Source organism: Meriones unguiculatus, chromosome X (assembly GCF_030254825.1).
Source record: "Meriones unguiculatus strain TT.TT164.6M chromosome X, Bangor_MerUng_6.1, whole genome shotgun sequence".
Classification (NCBI taxonomy): Eukaryota; Metazoa; Chordata; class Mammalia; order Rodentia; family Muridae; genus Meriones; species Meriones unguiculatus.
In genome coordinates, this window is record NC_083369.1 from 123,323 (window position 1) to 131,771 (window position 8,449).

Below are 8,449 nucleotides of genomic sequence, written 5' to 3' on the forward strand. Positions count from 1 at the left end.
ATACTATCATATCATCTGCGAATAGTGACACTTTGCCCTCTTCCTTTTTGATTTGTATCTCCTTGATCTCCTTTAGTTGTCTTATTGCTCTGGCTAGGACTTCCAGAACTATGTTGAAGAGGTATGGAGAGAGTGGGACGTCTTGCCTTGTCCCTGATTTCAGTGGGATTGATTTAAGTTTCTCTCCATTGAGTTTGATGTTGGCTATAGGCTTGCTGTATATTGCCTTTACTATGTTTAGATATGTGCCTTGTATCCCTAATCTCTCCAAGACTTTAAACATGAATGGGGGTTGGACTTTGTCAAATGCTTTTTCAGCATCTAAGGAGATGATCATGTGGTTTTTCTCCTTCAGTTTGTTTATGTGGTGGATTACATTGATGGAGTTCCATAATGCCTCCACTCCAAATAAATCACGGTCAAAATAAAAGCTCAAGATGACATCAGTCCCATTTGTCTTAAGTCCTCGTGTTGAATGGATGGTAAGCAGCAGCCAGTTATGGTGACAGATGATAGGTCCATTTTGTTAACATTTTTCCATCTCTAAGCCATCCTTAAAGAAAATCATGAATGGAGTCATACCATCTTCACGGTAGTCCAGGAAAGCAACCATACCATCTGGATTCATGTTTTCACCAATAAAAACCTGGTAGTTATTGAAGTTAGCAAGGATGTACTTAATTTGCTCTGCAACCCCAGTTATAAAAGGCTTTACTCTTTCTGGTTTCTGTTCTTCAAGTTTGCTTTTGAGTTATTTCATGTAATCTTTGATGTACTTTTTGTAGGCCTCTTTTGTGAAGCTGGTTTCTTGTAAGTGATGGTTCATGACAATATCAACACAGGTGACTACTGTGCTTTCAGTACCTTCACCCTCCGGGCCTTCGGCGGAAGCATTTCCACCGATTAGCGAGTCATTGATGTTACCCTCTGTCCTACTGACCATCTTGCCCTCCACCTCCAGGCACAGCCCATCCGCGATCACCCGGATCTTGTAGATGTCGGAGAACAGCTCGTCATGGCTGATGAGGTCCCGGTAGATGATCATGGTGGCGGCTGGGGACGGCGGCGCGAGTCTGACAGCATGGAGCGAGCGCGGTGGACACCTGAATTTTGACAAAGATGCCAAAACCATACAATGGAAAAAAGATAGCATCTTCAACAAATGGTGCTGGTCCAACTGGATGTCTACATGTAGAAAAATGAAAATAGATCCATACTTATCACCCTGCACAAAACTAAAGTCCAAGTGGATCAAAGACCTCAGCATAAAACCAGACACATTAAATCGGCTAGAAAAAAAAGCGGGGAATACCCTAGAATTCATTGGCATAGGTCTTCCTTTAAAAGCCGATATGCCGCAAAATTTGAAAAGCTAAATGAAATGGACAATTTTCTTGATCAATTCCACTTACCAAAGCTGAATCAAGACCAGGTTAATCAATTAAATTGTCCTATATTCCCCAAGGAAATAGAAGCAGTCATCAAAAGTCTCCCTCCCAAAAATAAAACCCCCGTTCCAGATGGTTTCAGTGCAGATTTCTACCAGACCTACAAAGAAGTGCTAACTCCAGTTCTCATCAAACTATTCCACAAAACAGAAAGAGAAGGAACACAACCAAACCCATTTTATGAAGCCACAGTCACCTTGATACTTATGCTTAAACCACACAAAGACCCAACAAAAAAAGAGAACTTCAGACCTATCTCTCTTATAAACATTGATGCAAAAATACTCAACAAAATACTTGCAAACTGAATATAAGAACACATCAAAGATACGGCCAGTATGACTAAGTAGGCTTCATCCCAGTTATGAAGAGGTGGTTCAAAATATTGAAATCCATCAATGTAACCCACCATATAAACAAACTGAAAGAAAAAAAAAAACACATGATAATCTCCCTAGATGTTGAAAAAGCATTTGACAAAACCCGACACATTTTCATGTTGAAAGTTCTGGAGAGATCAGGGATATAAGGCATTTACTTAAATATAGTAAAGGCAATATACAGTAAGCTTATAACCAACATCAAACTAAATGGAGAGAAACTTAAATCAATCCCACTGAAATCAGGGTAAAGGCAAGGCTGCCCACTCTCCATATTTCCTCAACATAGCACTTAAAATTCTTGCTAGAGCAATAAGACAACTAAAGGAAATCAAGGGTCCCAGTTTGGAAACAAAGAAATCAAAGTAACACTATCTGCAGACTATGTAACAGTATGCATTAGTGCCGCCCCCCAAATTTTACCAGGGATCTCCCACAGTTGATAAACACCTTCAGCAATTTGGCTGGATGCAAAATTAACTCAAAAAATCAGTAGCCCTCCTGTATACACAAGACAAATGGATTGAGAAAGAAATTAGGGAAACAAAACCCTCCACAAGTGCCACAAATGACATAAAGTACCTTGGTGTAATTCTAACCAAGGAAATCAAAGACATGTATGAAAAAAAAAAAAGTCCAGTCTCTGAAGAAAGAAACAGAAGAAGATATCAGAAGATAGAAAGATCTCTCATGGTCATGGCTTGGCAGGTTTGACATAGTAAAAATGGTCATCATTTTTATTAATTACACTTTATTCACTTTGTATTCCCCCATAAGCCCCTCCCTCCTCCCCTCCCGACCCCACCCTTCCACCCACTTCTTCACACATGCCCCTCCCCATGTCCAATGATAGGGGAGGTCCTCCTCTCCTTCCTTCTGATCTTAGTCTATCAGATCTCATCAGGAGTGGCTGCATTGTCATCTGTGGCCTGGTAAGACTGCTCTCCCCTCAGAGGGAGGTGATCAAAGAGCAGGCCAATCAGATTGTGTCAGAGACAGTCCCTCTTCCCATTACTATGTAACCCACTTGGACACTAAACTGCCATGGGCTACATCTGTGCAGGGGTTGTAGGTTATCTCCATGCCTGGTACTTGGTTGGAGTATGATTCTCTGTGAAGTCCCCTGTGTTCAAATTTCTGGTTCTGTTGCTCTCCTTGTGGAGTTCCTGTCCTCTCCAGATCTTACTATTAAAAATGGACATCTTACCAAAAGCAATCTATAAATTCAATGCAATTCCCATCAAATTACCAACACAATTCTTTACAGACTTTGAAAGAAAATTTCTCAGCTTCCTATGGAATAACAAGAAACCCAGAATTCCTAAAACAATCCTCTACAATAAAAGATTTTCTGTAGATATCTCCATCCTTGAGCTCAAACCGTACTATAGAGCAACAGTGATAAAACCTGCATGGCACTGGAATAGAAACAGGAAGGTGGATCATTGGAATAGAATAGAAGACCCAGAAATAAACCCACACACTTATGGACACCTGACTTTTGACAAAGATGTCATAACCAAACAATAGAAAAAAGATAACATCTTCAACAAATAGTGCTGATCTAACTGGATACATACAAGTATAAAAATGCAAATAGATACATATTTATCACCCTGCACAAAACTAAAGTCCAAGTGGATCAAAGACCTCAATATACAACCAGACACACTAAACCTGTTATAACAAAAACAGAAGAAGATTTGCACAGGAGACAACTTCCTGAACAGAACACCAATAGCACAGTCTCTAAGATCAACAATCAATAAATGGGACCTCATGCAACTGAAAAGCTTCAGTAAATCAAAGGACACTGTCATCAGAACAAAATGATAGCTTACGGATTGGGAAAGGATCTTCACCAACCCTATATATGACAGAGGTTTATTATCCAGAATATATAAAGAACTCAAGAAGTTAAACAGCAAAAAATCAAGTAACCCAATTAAAACATGGGGTACAGACCTAAACAGAGAATTTTCAATATAGGAATACTGAATGAGAGAGGAATAGTGAAAAAGTGCTCAACATCCTTAGTCACCAAAGAAATGCAAATAAAAACGACCCTGAGCCTTCACCTTACACCCATCAGAATAGCTAAGGTCAAAAACTCAAGTGACAACACATGCTGGAGAGGATTTGGATAAAGGGGAACCGTCCTCCATTGCTGGTGAGAATGTAAACATGTGCAACTACTTTGGAAATTAATCTGGTGCTTTCTCAGGCAATTAGGAATAGTGCTACCTCGAGATCCAGGTATACCACTCCTAGTCATGTATCCAAAAGATGTTCAAGTATATAACAAGGATATTTGCTCAACCATGTTTATAGCAGATATATTCGTCTTAGCCAGAACCTGGAAAACAATGCAGATGTCCCTAAACTGTGGAATGGATACAGAAATTGTGATACATTTATACAATGGAATACTACTCAGCAATTAAAAATAAGGAAATCATTAAATTTGCAGGCAAATGGTGGGATGTAGAAAAGATCATCTTGAGTGAGGTATCCCAGTAGCATAAAGACACTCATGATATATACTCACTTATCAGTGGATATTAGACATATAATATAGGATAATCATACTAAAATCTGTAAACCTAAAGAAGCTAAGTTAAAGGAGGACCCTGGGTAAGATTCTCATTCTTCTTTCAAGAACAAGGAACAAGACAGAAGCCTACCACAGAAGGCTTCTGAAAGACTCTGCCCAGCTGGGTATTAAAGTGGATGCTAAGACTCATAGCCAAACTGTGCAGTATGCAGGGAATCTTATAAAAGAAGGCAGAGATATACCTGGAAGGGTCTGGAGCTCCACAAGGAGAGCAACAGAACCAAAAAATATGGGGTCAGGTGTCTTTTCTACGACTGATACTCCAACCAAGGACCATTCATGGTGATAAACTAGAACCCTTGCACAGAGGTAGTCCCTGGCAGCTCAGTCTCCAAATGGGAACCCTAGTGAGGGTAACAGGAGCTGTCTCTGACATGAACTCAGTGGCTGGCTCTTTGATCACCTCCCCCTCAGGAAAATTATATATATAATATAGGATATACATACTAAAACCTGTATACATAAAGAAACTAGTCAAGAAGGAGGACTCTGGCTAAGATGTTCAACCCCCATTCAGAAAGGCAAAGAGGATGGATATCAGAAAAGGGAGAAAACAGGGAACAGGACAGGAGCCTACCACAGAGGACCTCTGAAAGGCTCTATCCTGCAGGGTATTAGAGTAGATGCTGAGAATTATAACCAAACTTTGAGCGGAGTGCAGGGAATCTTATGAAAGAAGGGAGAGATAGTAAGACCTAGGAGAGGTGGCTAATAAGCCACTCATTAATGAATTTTCATTTGGTTTATTAGATCATTTCTTGGAAGAGATAAGAATTAAACATAGCCTGGTTAAAAAAAAAGAATGAATGTATCCCATCAAAATTGGTAGGTTGATTTTCCTTCCCCGTGTGATGGTTTTAGAAGGTGGTTTTAGAAGATGGGTTTAGAAGGAGGGGACAGGAGCTTCACAAGGAGAGCAACAGAACCAAAAAATCTGAGCATAGTGGTCTTTTCTGAGACTGATACTCCAACCAAGGACCATTGATGGAGATAACCTAGAACCCCTGCACAGATGTAGCCCATGGCAGTTCAATGTCCAAATGGGTTCCACAGTAATGGGAACAGGGATTGTCTCTGACATGCACCGATTGGCCTGCTCTTTGATCACCTCCCCCTGAGGGGGAAACAGCCTTACCAGGCCACAGAGGAAGTCCATATAGACTGTCCTTATGAGACCGATAGGCTAGGGTCAGATGGAAGGGGAGGAGGTTCTCCACTATCAGTGGACTGCAGAAGAGGCATGGGAGAAAATGAGGGAGGGAGGGAGGGAAAGAGGGAGGGAGGGATGAAGGGAGTGTGGGAGGGTTTGAGATGGCATGAGGGTGTGGTTACAGCTGGAATACAAAGTGAAATAAATTGTAATTAATAAAAAATATATTAAAAGATGAAAACAATGAAAATGATTCTTCTTTTCTCAGCAGCTTTTAATTGCCAATAAAAGTAGCCATAAGAAAAGGAGGGGTAATTTTTGAGAAGGCATGTTCCAATAGGAGAGAGAAAGATATGAGAGCATGAATTAAGAGTGAAATTGATTCACTTATATCCATAAATATTATATCCATAAATGTAAATTTCATACAAAAAGTATAAAAGTAACTGCATAATAATAACAGAAAAACATCAAATTTTAATCTGAAGGTAATAACTTTTATCATGAAATAACATCCAATTCTTCTTTTCTTCTACAACCTTTGTTTTGTTTTTTTTTTCGGTGACCCATGTTTTATGAAAGTATGGTTAGATGTGATTTAACTAGAATACTTTACCACAGTAAATCAATGACTATATTTTTGTTGAATTGTAGCTGTTTGCAAGGTGTGGCTTAGTAGAGAGGTAGATAAAAATGTCCATAAAATGTTTTGACATGAAATATCATAAACACTTTGGCAATCTGAAATTATTATTTTTTTATAAGTATAAACCTTGAAAATAGATATATGAAAGGATTTATAAACAAATTCATGTTTACTCACGTGAAATATCATAATTTTATGTAGAACTTAATTGTTTGCATGTGTATCTCATGTAAATAATTGGTCTAATTGTTTAGTATGGAAATAGACAGTAGAAAGAATTATGTCAACAAGGTAAAGTCATATAGAACAGCCAATACTTTCTGTGTAGAAGAATAAGTACTTTAGTTTAAAAATAGAAGGTGAAAATCATTTAGGTGAATTAAAATAAGATATATGGCAATGGCTATAGAGCACAAACTTATAATCAAAAGAGAAAATAATTAGAAACATAAAAGTTTTAGTAAATTTATTCAATTTCAGACCAATCTCCCTTATGAACACTGATGCAAAAATACTCAGGAAAATACTTGCAAAGTGAATACAAGAACACATCAAAGATATCATCCACTATTACCACGTAAGCTTCATCCCAGGTATATAGTAGTGGTTCACTATATGGAAATCCATCAATGTGATCTACCATATAAACAAACTGAAAGAAAAAAAAAACACATGATAATCTCCTTAGACGCTGAAAAAGCATTTTCATGTTTAAAGTATTGGAGAGATCAGGGATACAAGGAACACATCTAAACACAGTAAAGGCAATATACAGCAAGCCCATAGCCAACATAAAACTAAACAGAGAGAAACTTAAATCAATCCCACTGAAATCAGGGACAAGGCAAGATGGCCCACTCCATATCTCTTCAACATAGTTCTGGAAGTACTTGATAGAACAATAAGAAAGTTGAAGGAGATCAAGGTGATACAAATTTGAAAGGAAGAAATCAAATTATCATTATTTGCAGATGATCTGATAGTATACATGAGTGACCCCAAAAACTCTACCAGGGAACTCTTACAGCTGATAAACACCTTCAGCAAAGTGACCGGATACAAAATTAACTAAAAACAAAACAAAACAAAACAAAAAACTGAGTAGCCCTCCTGTATACGTATACAAAAGACAAAAGGGCTGAGAAAGAAATTAGGAAAACAACACCCTTCACAATAGCCACGAATGACATAAAGTACCTTTGAGTAATCCTAACCAAGCAAGTCAAAGACTTTTATGAAAATAATTTCAAGTCTCTGAAGAAAGAATTAGAAAAAGATATCAGAAGATGGAAAGGTCTCCCATGCTCTTGGCTTGGCAGGATTAACAGTAAAAATGGCCATCTTACCAAAAGCAATCTACAGATTAAATGCAATTCCCATCAAATTACCAACACAATTCTTTACAGACCTGGAAAGAAAAATTCTCAACTTCATATGGAATAACAAGAAACCCAGAATTGCTAAAACAATCCTCTACAATAAAAGATCTTCTGGAGGAATCTCCATCCCTGATCTTAAGCTGTACTATAAAGCAACAGTAATAAAAACTGCATGGTACTGACATAGAAACAGAATGGTGGATTAATGGAACCGAACAGAAGACCCAGAAATAAACTTATGGACACCTGAACTTTGACAAAGATGCCAAAACCATACAATTGGAAAATAGATAGCATCTTCAACAAATGCTGCTGGTCTAATTGGATATCTACATGTAGAAAAATGTAAAAGGACTCATGCTTATCACCCTGCACAAAAGTAAGGTCCAGGTAGATCAAAGACCTCAATGTAAAACCAGACACATTAAATCAGTTAGAAGAAAAAGTGGGGAAGACTCTAGAACTCGTTGGTACAGGAGACAACTTCCTGAACAGAACACCAACATCAAGGCTCTAAGAGCAACAATCAATAAATGAGACCTCATGAAACTGAAAAGCCAGATGCCCCTCAACTGAAGAATGGATGCAGAAACTGTGGTACATCTACACAATGGAGTATTATTCTGCAATGAAAAATAAGGAAATCATGAAATTTGTAGGTAAATGGTGGGATCTGGAAAGGATCATCCTGAGTGAGCTATCCCAGAAGCAGAAAGACACACATGGTTTATACTCACTCATATAGACATATAATATAGGATAAACCTACTGAAATGTGTACACCTAAAGAAACTAATCAAGAGGGAAGACCCTGACTAAAATGCTCAATCCC

General features: G+C 38.2%; 1 pseudogene; it reads right to left on the bottom strand.

Annotated features, from left to right (window-relative positions):
- Positions 1 to 396: 396 nt before the first annotated feature.
- On the bottom strand, positions 397 to 1,092 carry LOC132650025 (translationally-controlled tumor protein-like; annotated as a pseudogene).
- Positions 1,093 to 8,449: the final 7,357 nt, after the last annotated feature.